Source organism: Euprymna scolopes, chromosome 22 (assembly GCF_053919585.1).
Source record: "Euprymna scolopes isolate OS-2025 chromosome 22, ASM5391958v1, whole genome shotgun sequence".
Taxonomy (NCBI): domain Eukaryota; kingdom Metazoa; phylum Mollusca; class Cephalopoda; order Sepiida; family Sepiolidae; genus Euprymna; species Euprymna scolopes.
In genome coordinates, this window is record NC_136503.1 from 18,473,018 (window position 1) to 18,486,680 (window position 13,663).

The following is a 13,663-nucleotide window of genomic DNA, read 5'->3' on the forward strand; positions in this document are numbered from 1 at the left end:
TAAAGCTTCAAAACAACATTTTGTTGGGTCTCACAGATTTTTCTAAGAAGTTCTCGGAAATAAAGTTAGCTTCAACGCAACATTTTTTGTGAGTCTCACGGTTCCTTGGTCAACGATATTATCCGAAGATAAGTTAGCTCCAAGAAAACATTTTCTTTGGTCTCACAGTTTCTTGGTCGACGAAGTTATCGGAATTACAGTTAGCCTCAACATTACATTTTGTTGAATATCACAGTTCCGTAGTCGACGAAGTTATCGGAAGTAAAAAGCTTCATTATTACCTTTTTTGAATATCACAGTTCCTTGGTGAACGAAGTTATGTGAAGTAAAGTTAGCTTCAACACAACATTTTGGTGAGTTTCACTATGACTTGCTCGACGAAGTTTGAGGAAGTAAACTTAGCTTCAACACTACATTTTTTAATCTCACAGTTCCTTGGTCGCCGAAGTTATCGGTAGTAAAATAAGCTTCAACACGACATTTTGTTGAATTCCACAGTTCCTTGGTCGACGACGTTATCGGAAGTAAAGTTAGCTTCAACACCACATTTTTTTAATCTCACAGTTTCTTGGTCGCCGAAGTTATCGGTAGTAAAATTAGCTTGAACACTACATCTTGTTGAATCTCACAGTTCCTTGGTCGACGAAGTTATCGGAAGTAAAGCTAGCTAAAAACCAACATTGTGTTTAGTCTCATAATTCCTTGGTCGACGAAGTCACCGCATGTAAACTTAGGTGTAACACACGTGTAGTCTTCCCGGTTCTTGGTCGATTAAAGGACGTTATTTAAGTGTATGTTTTTACGTTTTATATGGATATAATCTAGTATTTCATTTTTAATTGTTTCTCATCATTTGTTTATATCAGATATATCTACAACTCTATTATTTTGAAAATGTTCCTCACATATTTTCTAACAAAATTATTTGTAAAGAAAGACTATTTCACGTTCCTTCGAGATTATCAACAGTTTTCGTACAGGTGGATTCCTTTTTTTGTTTTATTTTTCACCATATAATTAAATAGCCGAGTAATTTTAAACTAAACTAATGCGATGACGAATTTTATTTTCTTATTATATGCAAGCCACTATTCTTAGGCATGAAGATTTAAACTGAAATTTTGTCTATACTACAAATAGCACTTATCTCCTATGAAGCCTGTTACTTACTAACGCCGTTTACATATATCAGTATTTTTCTAAAACCTCTTGACTCACGCTTTATCATTGTATGTTTGTTTTCAGGGGATTCAAGACTACTCTCGGTTCATCACAGGATGATGTGATACGCATCATTTAGTCATTTGCTAGTAAATTGCCGTCGAAGTTATCATCCTGATATGCATCGTTATAGAAAGCTATAGATGGCAACAGGAACTAGACATACTGTTATTCAACGGGTAGAAGTAGTGTCAGTTGCAGTCATGAACAAACTGAAAATCTGATAATTACTTTGTAGATACGATAAAATTCATAGTTGCACCAGTAAGTATTTAAATTTTTTTTAGCATTTTGTTTAAGCATCGGATGCCAAATTTTCACCTTCTAATTCAGATAGTTTCTTCTATAATTACTGGGATGATAGAGATCTTTCTAAGATTATAGTTTTTTTTCATGCAATACATAAGACCTTGGTACTTCGTTGTACAGGTTTAACGTTCGGCATGTTTATGAAGCGGGTAATTAACCTTTGGTTTTAAAAATAAACAAGGCCTATACACATTAGTCGCGTGCTCTCGTGTAATAAATGAATGCGTAAATGTAGGATTGACGTGAAATTCTTAAAGATGAACTAAAATGACCGAAAAATGGGCTGAAATGACTTAAATAAATAAAAAGTAAATGACTTAGAATGACTCTAATGAACTTAAGGATGAATTTAATGGGCTTAAGAATGACTTGAATGCTTAAAAAAAACTGGAGTCCTTCAAAAAACAACTTTAATGATCTAGAGAATGACTTAAATGGCTTTGAGACTGACTGGTTGTAAAGTAGGTGATCATTTTACATTAAATTAATGCAGAAAAGTGATCCCCCACTTTATATCACAATAAGTACAGCAAGTAATAAGAACAGATACTACACTTTGATCTTGACCAAAAGGCCAAGGAAAGGGTATTTATTTGATTCCCCACCGAGCAAATTAGGCACAAGGCCGATTTTTAATGTGGGGAGTGAAGGGGAAATGGGGACCAACTCCTCGGGGAGTAGGAGAGCTGGATAGTGACAATTAGTATGAAGGGTTGCCCCTACATTGACCAAGGTCTTATATGTGGGGCTGCCCCCACATATGGTCTTTGCTCGCAGTATCTGCTGGAACAGATACTACACTTTGTTCTTGGCCAAAAGACAAAGTAAAGGGTATTTATTTGCTCCTCCACCGAGCAAATTAGGCACAAGGCCGATTTTTAATGTGAGGAGTGAAGGGGAAATAGGGAAAACTCCCCGGGGAGTAGGAGAGCTGGATAGTGACAATTGGTATGAAGGGTTGCCCCTACATTGACCACAGATGCCCCCACATATGGTCTTTGCTTGCAGTATCTGCCGGAACAAATACTACACTTTCATCTTGGTGAAAAGGGTATTTATTTACTCCCCCACCGAGCAAATTAGGCACAAGGCCGATTTTTAATGTGAGGAGTGAAGGGGGAATGGGGACAAACTCCCCGGGGAGTAGGAGAGCTGGATAGTGACAATTGGTATGAAGGGTTGCCCCTACATTGACCACATATGCCCCCACATATGGTCTTTGCTTGCAGTATCTGCCGGAACAAATACTACACTTTCATCTTGGTGAAAAGGGTATTTATTTACTCCCCCACCGAGCAAATTAGGCACAAGGCTGATTTTTAATGTGAGGAGTGAAGGGGAAATAGGTACTCACTCCCCGGGCAGTAGGAGAGCTGGATAGTGACAATTTGTATGAAGGGTCGCCACCACATATGGTCTTTGCTTGCAGTATTTGCCGGAACAGATACTACACTTTGATCTTGGCCAAAAGGCCAAGAAAAGCGGTATTTATTTGCTCCGCCACCGAGCAAATTACGCACAAGGCCGATTTTTAATGTGAGGAGTGAAGGGGGAATGGGGACCAGCTCCCAGGGGAGTAGGAGAACTGGATAGTGGCAATTGGTATGAAGGGTTGTCCCTAAATTGACCAAGGTCTTATATGCGGGGTTTCCCCAAATATGGTCTTTGTTAGCAGTATCTTCCGTACAGATACTACACTTTGATCTTGGTCAAGAAAAGCTTAAAAAGCGCAGAACAGAATGTATTAACATCAGACCTTTGATCTTAACCAAAAAGGTCAAGCACAAAAGTGTTACGGACAGACTTACACACCGACCGACGGACCGACAGGCCGACGGAGTGATTATAGAGTCGTTTGCACGCGACTAAAAATGCTTCAAATAATTTCTGTGTTTCCCAGCTGCCAGGTAATTAACTTTCTTTCCTGTGCAATTCCTTCACAACGAAGCCATTCCACACTAATGAAAATTAATGGCTTTATTCTTTTAATCTACATTATCAAAAATGGCTATAACAATAAACAATAGTAGTATCGATAAATAATCTTAGTGGAGAATTATTTTCGGTATTTTTATTTGTGCCAGGACCTAACTGTCAGTTCCTGTCTTTATATAATCATTGCTTTCTCTAAAATGTTGTTTTCATATATCATGTATGTACTAAATCCTGAGAAGTAACTTTTAAGTCAATCTATGCCACAGCTATGTTACATTTGCTTTGCAGCAGTATCCTCTGATCGATGATCGAGGTCGTATATCACTCTCTCCAATATCGTTTCTTTTCTTTGAAGAGTGATCAACCTTTACTAAGTAAGTGAACAATTTGTAGACTCAGGCGTACTGTTAAATTTTTCCATATGGTACATAGGCAGGTATACGGCTTTATTTTCATTGCGATTTTCTTTTTATGCTTTTTGTATTAATTATTTATTTATTCTTGTATTAATTGCTGTATTTCTTTAGTAATCCACTCTGATATGTTCGTAATTTGAGGAGTACATCTTATTACGCTTAAAAATATTTGTTTGGCTCGGGATTTATTAAGAACTAGCGGGGGTAACCGGCGTTGCCCGGGTGTTTATAGGGGTGTGTGCTCTTAAATAAAAAAGAAACCAGGGGGGGGGGTAAAAAGTTTTGGTAAGTTGGTAGCATCGAACCCGAAGCCCTGAAGCGAAGTTTGAAAATAAAATGTGAAAAAAACATGAACCGTTCGGTCAGCCAGTTAAGGTTTTGTGCGAGCGTTACGACGACGACGTAAGCAATAGCTATTCAGCAGTTGTTTTTAATGAGGTCAATGACCAGGTTTGTTTGTTATAAGCGAAGTAAAAAAAGAAAACATAAAAACGAACCTTAAAACTTAAGCGGGGTGGGTAATCAAAACATCGAAAAAAACACAAAAAATCTAAGCTAAGGCAAACGAATGATGTTAAATGTAAAAATCTGAAAAACAAAAAACAAACGTTAAAAAACACATGAATATGGTTTAAATAAGTCTGTTTCGATATTAAAATTTAAAAAAAATCGGTGGGTACCCGGGTGTTTTGGGGTGTGGTTGGGGGTGGATAAAACAAGTAAAAAAAAAACAACAGAAAAACGAACGTTACGTGAAAAATTGCTTAAATAACACTGGTTCAATATTTAAATTTAAAAAATCGAAAAAAAAAGACATCTCACACCACGATTCGAAGCCAAAACGTTTAGATAATGACCCGACGCACTAACCAACTGAACTAACACGACGTACATGAAATTTAGCCAGTTCTTCAACTACTTCAAATAAATCAGGTCATGACGTCATCTGACGCATGCGTAGAACCGGTCGTCGTTACGAGAGGACCGTTTTTGTTGATTCCCCTTATCGAAAATTGTCGATTTCGGGGTGAAAATTAACGTTTTTGGCCAACTTTTCGATATTTTTCGTACTAAGGATGGGGCTTCAATATGAGACCAAGTTTGTGAATTTTTGTTCTGTGTGTCGAAAGTTTTTAGTGGACACACAAACACACATACATACATACAAACATACATACATACACACATTTTTGCTTATATATATATATATATATATATATATATATATATATATATATAATCTATGTATTCTGTGGCAGCCAGGCAATTTTTGTTTCCTTGTTTTGTTGTTGTTGTTGTTGTTGTTGTTATTATTATTATTATTATTATTATTATTATTATTATTATTATTATTACGTTTTTAAGTTTCGCTAAGTAGAATATATATCCGTAGTTTAGTTAAATAAAATATATTTAATGTGAAAACATCTTATTGGCAGCTAAATATATCACTATGTCCATATAACTTTGAACTTTAAGTTTAGTTAATTAATGGTTTGATTTTTATTCCATTTTCACCCCAAACAAGACACAGTTCCATTTTGATGTAGGGGGCTACTACCGGGGACATGTTGCAGGGATACTATGTAGGATGTTAGGCAGCAAGTTGTCTGTTCACATGACACTTGAATTTCTGCATATCAGTACAGTTGGGAAAGCAGGAAGCCAGAAAGGGGTTCCAAAGTCTCGCAGTCCTGAGGAAGTAAATATTAGAGTAGAAGGCGTTCTTACATCTTGTTTTAATTATCTAGAATAAACGGCAGTAATAGCTACGGCGCAACAAGTTTAAATTGCAAATATTTTAAATTATATTTGCTTTTAATGTCGCATTATTATACTATCTAAGGTTAGGTTGCAATCAGACTCTATCAGTCATATTTAAGGTGTAATCTTATGCGTTACTTTTAAATAAGAATTACATCACATCCAGTAACGTATAACAATTTAGATAGAGTCTTATAAAGAAATAATAAAAGTAAATGCCTAAATAAAACGGTCAGATTTTTCGGCACCTTGTAAGCCCACTTCGTCTTCGAGAAAGCCGGAAGACAATTGTGGTAATGCTAAAAGGATGCTGATTGTCTTCGTCTTAAGAATGCCGACTCATTTCCAACGGTCGAGCTATAGAATAAACTGTGTTGGATAGAAGAGTCTGAAGCCAGAAACAAAACGCGACCTTCCATAGAATTTATCTCTATCGACATAATGTAGTTAGTAGCCATTCATCCGACGCGGTTGGAGATGTCAGTCGAGAGGGAAAAGGTCAAATAAGCTTCATTGATTTCGAGGCTCAAGTCCCGCTTTCAATTTGACATCATATAATTTCAAAGCGCCAACCGCCCTCTTCTGTTATTAACAATAGTTCCATCATTGTTTAGCCGGGGGTTTCTATCGTTATCCTTCTTTTAAGAAACGTTTACTTTGCAAATACGGCTGTAAGGTTTGGTCAGTTAACATAATATTTAAATATGTCGATTAGAAACAAGTCTAGTTTAGCAAATCAAACAATGGTTGAGATGATTATATTTATGATGATGTTGATGACACTTTACGGCGATTTTAATAGTTATGATGACACTTTACGACGATTTTAATAGTTATGCGTTTACTGGTTCGGTTAATGATCGTGATAATATTGCTACAGTTGTTAGTTATGATCATGCTGATGGTGATATTGAACATTACGTGATTAAAATGCTGAACTACCCTTGTAGTTAACGTTCAATCATAGCGAAATCATAGCGAAAAATAAGTACATTTCTAGTGCAAGAACAATCTCACGGGAACGTCGGTAAAATATCGGTATCAGCAGGGTATCTTAATAATTATTCCTTACCTTTAGCGCTAACAATATTTTATTAATTGGCATTTCAAACTATTGCTAGTGTTCAATATTGTTTCGAGTTTTTAATCGATGAAAGATGATCTTAATATTGTTTGGTAGATCTAACTTTGGGTCAGATATTTTTGGCTATTTAGCTGATTATTTTTATTAACATGGGTTCCTTTTTTTCTTTTTTTTTAACATGCCGTTCTTCTCATATTAATGATTTTTGTCTATTTTTATATACATTTGATTAAATTTATAAATTCGTGAATGTGCCTTATACTAAGTTCGTTTCTGTAGAGCAAACTAGGAGTTGTGAAAAAGAAAAAACTATGAATTACCTGTAATCTTCGATAATATAAATATCACCTGTCTGTTTAAATGTATGTATGTATGTATGTCCCATAAAAAACTTTCTACAGAGTCGACAGATTTTCACGAGATCAGTATCATTTTTAAGCTCGACGCTGTGGACGACAAATATAAAAAATAGCTAAATACATTAATTCCTTCACCCTGAACTGGGCACTTTTCTACAGGAAGGGGTTGCCTTTTTCGCCGATATTTTCGAAAGTCATCGCCTCTTTACGTCACTTTCGGTTTGGCGATGGGAGCAACTGCAAACGCGTCACGCTTTTTTTTTCAGTTTCTTTTCCTCCTTCACGGTACCGGTTCGAACCTGTCTTCTTACTACCACTGTTTTTTCTTGCGCTCGCAATTTTCCTTTTTTATTTTTGCTCAACAAACACCCTTACACAGACCTCCACTTTCTTTTCCGCCTTCACGTCACGGGTTCGAGCTTGCCTAGCTACTACCACTTTTTTTACTCAACACACACATACAAACACCCGGGCCACGCCGGGAACCCAGGCTATTTTTTTATAATATACATCTCACCTGTCTGTTTCAATGTATGTATGGATGCATGTATGCATGTTTGTATGTTTGTCTAAAACTTTCGACAGAGGCGACAGATTCTCACAAGTTCGGTATCATTTTGCAGCTCGACCTTTGGATGACGAATATTGAAAATTTCACCAAAAATTGGAATTCGTTCACCCTCAAGTGGGCACTTTTCTTAAGGGAGAGGTGTCCTTTTCGCAAATATTTCCGAAATCATCTTTTCTTTTCAGTTGTCTAGCCTTAATTTAAACCTACATCACTTCCAGTTTAGCGATAGGTGTAACAGCAAGGGCGTCAAGTTGTTTTTTGTTTTATTTCATATTCTGTTTCTCCTTCGCGGTATAGGTTCGAGACTGACCGCCTACTACCACTTTTTGTTTTGCTTAATACACACCTTAAAACACCTGGACTTATCCTGACTTGATAGAGTTCAAAATAGACTTTGTAGCCTCGTCCTTTTCACTTCTCTGCAACCTCTATCTCACTTTATCTGCGTTATCGTTATTTTCAAGGCAAGTGCTCAGCTGAGCTCCAATCCAGTTGACTACAATATGGTTGTCTTCAAGTCTAACGTAAACAAGTTTTTCATGAGCCTTCCATATAAGTTAACAAATTTACCGAATTTCCATTCCTAACGATTACTTTCTTGTCCAATTGTCTACTGTACATTCTTTAACTCTTATCCTCTAGTGGCCTCTGGGCCTTAATAAGTGGTGATGCCTTTGTAAATAAAACATAACTCGGTTTGTTCCTCTTTATTTTTCTGTCTATATATGCATATATATATATATATATATATATATATATATATATATATATATATATATATATATGGACAGCATTTTTTTCTTATGCATGTTTCATAAGACAGCAATGATAATTAGTATTTTTTCTATTGTGATCCGTTTTTGTCTTTGGAAAGTCAATGTTCGAACGAACTGTCCATGTGTAAAATGAAATTTGCCAGAGTCACGAAAATTTTTGTCTTCCATGAGTCGTCTTAAGGCGAATTAAAAAAATGCGTGTAGGTAATATATAAAAAAACAATCGATTAGAATCGTTAAAAGCAATAAAACGTGCCTTTTTTATTATATTGAGGCTGATTAATGATTGGTTGGTTCATGCGAAGAAGACATTTATGCACCTGTAGAGGGCTCATGGAAGTCGACAACGATCGACTATGGCAACTCTCTTTTTGCACTCAAACATAACGTTAGAACGCCAAATGGAAAATAAATATTGCAAAACAAACCGTGTTATGCCTGCTGTTCAATGAAACACGCACAAACACACACACATATACATACATATATATATATACATGCATGCGTGTGTATGTGTGTGCGTGTGCGTGTTTAAAGAGAGGGAGAGAGAAAGAGAGGAAGAGATACATTTGTGTATATATCAGGTTGACAAGAAATTTCTTGCGCTTTTATTTTTTTGAATTCAACTGAACATGTACCTGCTCAAATAAAAAGTTATTGATTCAAATAAACACCATCAGAATCAACTTACTTTTGCTAACGAGAACAAGGTTATTCATGCCAGTAACATAAAAATCTTGCATTCTGACGGCCATAAAATCGCTGAAGTTGTTTATATCGCTTAGCTTTTTAAGGTATTTCTCACGTAGAAAGTTGTTGAGATACTAGAAAAGGTGAGAAATCGGGAAATTATGGCTGATGAGGCCGAATTTCGTAGCCCAATTCGTTCAACTTCTGCTTGGTCGGTTAGCAAGATGCGGTCGGGTATTGTCGTAGAGGAGAATTGGACATTTTATGTTGACTAATGCTAGATGTTGTTGTCGAAGTTTTTTTTAATGTATTCCACCAATTTGTTGACATTACATCTCAATCGTAATGGTTTCGCCTGCATTGACACAACTATAATGGATGAGACCGATCGTAGACTACCAAAGAGTCAGCATGACCTTTTCTTTGTGCAAATCTGACGAAGGGAAGTGTCGTGGAGCTTCGTCGGCGACTAACCTCTGAGCTGATCCTCGCCGGTTGTCGTAAAAAAAATATATATTTTTCATTGCAAGTCATAACCCGGTCAAGACACGGGTTGATATTGTTAGGTAAAAGAAAAGACGAACACCTCAAAACGGCGTTTCTTTTGGTTATCGTCCAATTTGTGAGGCACATATTTAGTAATTTTTTTCTGTCTTCCCAATGTCTTTCAAGTGGTTTGAAATCGTATCCGTTGCGTCTAATTTAGAAGCAAGTTCTCGAACAGGTATGCGTGGGTTTGCTATGAATAACGCTCTTAATTGATCGTTATCATCATCCGATGCTTGACAACTACACCCATTATCTTCAAGACTTCCGTCACTGCCATTTTTAAACGACCATTGGGCTGCGTGTTTAGTAGTGGCTCCTGGGCCAAACGCTTCCTTAATATGGCGAACTGATTCAGCAACTTTAGGCCTAGCTTGAATTGAAATAAGACAATTGTGCGATTTTGCTTTGTTTTTCATCTTGTACTCAACGGTCTGAACAAACATTATAGTTTTAAAGCGATTGTAATAAAAACGATTAGATAGAGCGAAAAACGCGTTTTAAAATGATATATCAAGTGAAGGTATTATAACGAGAATCGATTGGAAAACACATTATTCGAAATAAAAATTTAAAATTCTGCAAGAACTTTCTCCAAAACTTAATATTTTACCGTGCTATTTAATGAAAGGAAACCTTTAAAACTAGGCTAATCCAAAGTTATATTGAACTAAAACCTGATTATATTTTTACGTTAATTTAGCACAGTCTATTTTAATCCTTTATTTTTTAAATATTTTTACTTTCTTTCAGATAATTGTTTTTGCCTGAAAATTAGATACAGAATATTCAAATTGAATATTGGTCAATAATATTATCTATAATATTTCGATGAATTTTACGCTCTATTGAATCCTATTTAAACATTTTTCAAAAAATGCCACCTCGAACATTCTTAAAAATAACAGCGACGAAAAAGACGCCATTATTCACTCAGTGTTTGTAGACAGTTTTGAATTGGCTTTGTTGATTCAAGTGTTTTTTTTTATAGATAAAATAAATATTCGATATATTTAAATTGAATACTTATATTCTAATCTATAATCTAACAAATCCATATATATCATAATGGTTTATTTAGTTCGCGTCATTGTATAACTATACAGCTTTTATCTATGAATCTTCTTGATTTCTTGTCTCAATTTGGGACAGAAATATCCCATATTATTATAATCTACACGGAATATTGAAATATAAACAAATTACAAAGACTATAACATAGACACACGCCCAAGTATTAATCGCAGAATGAATACCTTGTTTTCTTTTCTTTAATGTTCGCTTCAACTTATATTTGTGTCAACGAAATAAACGGCTACACTTTCATAAGCCATGTTCCAAATTATAATGACTTGCAAATTCAAAATAACTCAACACAGTGCAGCCAAATCCATCGCAGCTTTTTATGTCAGATTTACCAGTCTAAAATACATCGTAATTAAATTATGGTATCACTCTGGCGACATGAACGGGTTCGTGTTTTCTCATTTAAAAATCCTATTATCCGGATGCCCTAAGAAAACTCGTAATAGACGACTGGCAACGTATAGATCTAGATTCAAAATTTTTTCTTGAGATTCTGTGGTCCTCCCTACTACAGCAAGCTGGTTCAGAGATAGTTGGACAAAAGTATCGTTCAAAAAACACCCTATTTCACTCAAGGCCCTGTCATACATTTCTTTAATTAATTTGAGTACTTATCATTATTTACGAAGGTACTCCAAGTCCATCTCCAATATGACATAGAGCTACGCACAGTAATAAGTTTATAGGTTACTTGCTGTTTATTAAAAAAAAATCCGAACATATTGCTGTTTATTAAAAAAATCCCAAACCTAGCCAAAACTTAAAATCCTATCAATATCTTAAAATATATGCTATGTTATTAAACTGAATACATTTCTAAGATTACAATGTATTATTGTGTTAGTAATATGTAGTTATGCTTTACTATCTTCATTATCTTTTCCAGTATACTCACACTCCCCCACATTCTATGTATCTGTTAAGTAAGAGTTATCGTTTAAATACGTCTTATAAAGTATAATTCTACAAAATATATTCTACTATTGTGAAATTGAATCATAAAAACGTTCAATTTACACGTTTGATTCCCTATTAAATAACACAAGGGCGTATTAAAAAAAGTACATAAATCAAACAAACCTTGACATAATGATCTCACCTTTTATAAATATAGGGGTAGCAGGCATTGTTTTGAACTCTATACAAATGCACAATATATCATTGCATTGTATAAACTAAAATTGTTCTATAAACTACGAGGTCAAATAATTATTTAACACCTTAAAGAATTAACATAACATGTTTGAACGCTTAATAAACTCATCCGGATTTGATAATATGACCTGAACTGTTTTCGGAGATTGCTGATAACTGATCAGCAGAAGATCTTGAAATAGCAGCGGTTGCTTATTTGTCATCGTATTGATATAAGAAAGAATATAATCATATGAAATGGTGTTGGAGTTTTGCATTCGAGTCTAAATGTTGTCGATACTATTCAATTATAACATTGGTGCTGAAGACAATTTCAAGGTGTGTATGGCGAGTAAAACACCAACATTTATTCTTGTTAACTTACAAAAAAGATTCAGAGATTTGTTTTATAAATCATGAATAAAAAAAACATTGGGAAAACAATGACAATTTCGATATCACCATTGAATAACAAAACGCCGATAATTTCTCTTGCATTGACACAACATAAAGAAGAGAGAAAAATAGAGAACCAAATAGAAATTGCACCCAATCCTTACGAAGATGTTATAATCGTCGACTATTTTAATTTTTAAACAAATAAATATTTGTTTATTAAAAATACTCGTTGTATTGCGACTTTTTAAACGTAAACGTACGTATTTCAAATTCAATTTAATGTATTTTCTACTAAATTTTAAGATAAAAGTCCATGCTAGTATAATAATAAACACAGAGATTTTCAGTGATACGTGTTTGTCGGTTGTACATATCTAATAAAGAAAATACGCGAAACTAAACAAGACTTTAGCGGGATGGGAAAAATCACAAATGGTTTATTTAAAAAAAATGCTTAATTGAAGGTATTTTCTCTTACACACATTTGAGGCACGTAGTCTCGCAATTGATAGGTCAATTTGAAAAAAATGCCTGCCTTTTTTGTGCGTAATATTAGATGATCTTCAAAATTGATTATTCAAAACTTAGTACCATGACATCATTTTCATGTCAGTACTTGCCATTCGAAAAACGTAACTTTCCCTGCATTGTCATATTTAGTATATTTAGTAAAGTAAAAAAGAAATCTATCTAGTGTTCATCTGTTCTAAAGCTAAAAATGGAGTATTTCTTTGAGTGTAATACAAAGGTGAATGTCCTATTAAAAAAACACCCATGAGTAAACTTGACGTTGGATGTCTATGCGAAAACTCTTGAGAACAAGTTTACTGGACAGATTTACAAAAGCAATATAACAAAACATGTTATGAGGGAATCAGATTAATACAGAATTATTGGTGAAAAAGAATTGAAGCATTTTTCTTTCATCTGAGATATTTAAAATGAGTTTATCTGCATTGTGATAATGCAATAAGAATGTGAATATGTTTTCATATAATACGAATTTCAAAATTATATTGTTAACGAAGTAAATCAAAAATATATTTTAGAAGGCAGATAAAAAAGAAAAAAACAACAAAACAAACTGATATAGCGTCCGCAGAAATAGCCCGAATTAAAGCATGTTGATTGCATATTTTGTATGCATAATAAGTAAAATTTCTATGAAGTCTTCAGCAGGTTTTAAACAATGTTTTTGGTTATGGAGAAAAAGTTCAATATTCAGCCAAAAAATAGATTAATTACTTTCGGTATTGCGGTGAAATGATGCGGGAAGAGAGGGTGTGGCGACTCTTTGATTGTGCTTGATTCCCACCAAACTTAGCTCGATTCTCTAACTCAATTTGCGGTCTCGACGCTGTAGACCGGTTCAT

At 34.7% G+C, this 13,663-nt stretch overlaps 1 pseudogene; it reads right to left on the minus strand.

Moving 5' to 3' along the window:
- Positions 1-1,990: 1,990 nt before the first annotated feature.
- On the minus strand, positions 1,991-2,117 carry LOC145244146 (U2 spliceosomal RNA; annotated as a pseudogene).
- Positions 2,118-13,663: the final 11,546 nt, after the last annotated feature.